The sequence below is a fragment of the Solanum pennellii genome, chromosome 10 (genome assembly GCF_001406875.1).
Source record: "Solanum pennellii chromosome 10, SPENNV200".
NCBI lineage: Eukaryota > Viridiplantae > Streptophyta > Magnoliopsida > Solanales > Solanaceae > Solanum > Solanum pennellii.
The window spans coordinates 50971484-50973983 of record NC_028646.1 but is presented as its reverse complement, the minus strand read 5'-3'; positions in this window follow the sequence as shown (position 1 = coordinate 50973983).

The following is a 2500-nucleotide window of genomic DNA, read 5'->3' as shown; positions in this document are numbered from 1 at the left end:
CGAACCGACACGTAGAATTAGGGGGACCGGGTGTCACGAACCGACACGTAGAATTAGGGGATCGGGTGTCACGAACCGACACGTAGAATTAGGGGGACCGGGTGTCACGAACCGACACGTAGAATTAGGGGATCGGGTGTCACGAACCGACACGTAGAAATAAGGGGACCGGGTGTCACGAACCGACACGTAGAATTAGGGGATCGGAGTGTCACGTACCGACACATAGTAGTAGGGGAGCGGAGTGTCACGTACCGACACAAGAGGAATAAAGATAAAGAATCTTGAAAGATGTTAATATACTCAATCTAATGAACCTAATTCCCAAAAGAGTATGGTATTGAGGCTTGAGTCCTCATGTGTGAACTTGGCGGTGTTTATTAATGATTATAGAACTTGTTGTTGCTACACGTTGAGTATTGTAGTTGATTTATGATATTATCTGATATATACTGTTTTCTATTTTGAGTTGGCCGATGATATCTACTCAGTACCCGTGTTTTGTACTGACCCCTACTTGTATTTGTTTTCTTTGTTATTTGTGGAGTGCAGCAAACATACCGTCGTCTTCAACTCAACCGCAACTCTAGCCAGTCTTCATTACACCGGATTTCAGGGTGAGCTAATGCTTCTAGCTTGGACTGGATCTTCTTCCTCATGTCTTGATGCCTTGAAGTTCCGGCATGGACTAGCTTTTGTTTATTTTAGCTTCTTAGAATACTCTTAGTTTAGTAATTTGATCATAGATGTTCTTGTGGTGATGACTTCCAGATTTTGGGGAAATAATAGATGTTGAATTTTAGAAGTTATTGAATTGTCTTTTATTAATGAGTTTAAGTCTTCCGCATTGCTTTATGTTGATATTAAATTGAAATGTTAAGGTTTAGATTGGTTGGTTCGCTCACATAGGAGGGTAAATGTGGGTGCCAGTCGCGGCTCGGTTTTGGGTCGTGACAAACTTGGTATCAGAGCATTAGGTTCGTTGGTCTCATCACACAAGAACAGGTCTAGTAGAGTCTTAAGGAACGGTAGGGGGACGCCTTTACTTTTCTTTGAGAGGCTATAGGACTTTAGGAAAATTCCATTCTTTCTTTCTTTCGTGCTATTACTTGAATCCAATTGGTATCTAGATGATACAAATTGGTATCTGACCATCTTCACTCTATATTCGCAGATGGTCAGAACTAGAGCAACGACTACGCCAACATCAGCACCGGCGGAACAGGGTGCGTCTGAGCCAGCCGCTGGGGCTGTAGCTCGAGGAAGAGCAACGGCAAGAGGCCGTGGTAGAGGTCGTGGGAGGATGTCCTCTAGGGGAAGAGGACGAGCACCTAGCCCATCTGGTACTAGGGCGGTGACTCCTCCACCAACTGAGGAAGTGGTAAGAGAAGGGGAGGATGGGGAAAATGAACAAGTGCAGGATGAGGAAATGCCACCCCAACCTACCCCAGAGATGATCAATCAGGTTCTCGCTTATCTTAGTGGGTTGTCTGATCAGGGTCAGGCACCTCCAGTGTTTTCTGCACCAACACCTCCGATTTCAGAGGTACAACATGCAGCCACTATGGCTCCTCGTATGGATGCCTCATTGGACATAGGCACGTTTCCACGTCTGACTACTGGGCCTATAATGACAAATGATCAGCATGAACTTTTCAGTAAGTTCTTGAAATTGAAACCTCCAGTCTTCAAGGGTGCTGAATCTGAGGATGCTTACGATTTTCTGGTTGACTGTCATGAGCTACTACACAAAATGGGTATAGTAGAACGGTTTGGTGTTGAGTTCGTGAGTTATCAGTTTCAAGGGAACGCCAAAATGTGGTGGCGGTCACATGTTGAGTGTCAACCAACAGAGGCACCACCTATGACTTGGGCCTCATTCTCTAGCTTGTTTATGGAGAAGTATATCCCCCGGACTTTGAGGGATAGGAAAAGGGATGAGTTCTTGAGCCTAGAGCAGGGTAGGATGTCGGTCAATGCATATGAGGCTAAGTTTCGTGCACTATCTAGGTATGCCACTCAGCTTTGCTTCAGTTCACAAGAGCGGATTCGCCGTTTTGTGAAAGGGTTGAGGTCAGATTTGCGGATTTCAGCCTTACAGGTAGCGGCTACAGCGAAATCCTTCCAAGAAGTGGTAGATTTCGTGATAGAGGTGGAAGGAGTGAAGCCAGACGAATTCACTATGGCATCGACATCAAAGAGGTTTCGAAAGGGAGGTGAGTTTAATGGTTCTTACTCTAGCAGGACAGGGTTCCGGAGGTTACTCAGTTCGACCCGTTCAGTCTTCACTACAGGTTGTAGTTGGGGGTCCACCTCAGACCGTCAACATTTCTCTGAGAGACCTAAGCTTGAGTCCAGAGAGTGTTATGAATGTGGAGAGATCGGACACATTAGGAGGTTTTGTCCAAAACAAGGTTACAGACCCCCAACAGTCAGAGGTAGAGGTGGTCATGGAAGAGGCCGTTATTCTGGAGGGCGTGGTGGCCGAGGTAATGGTGGT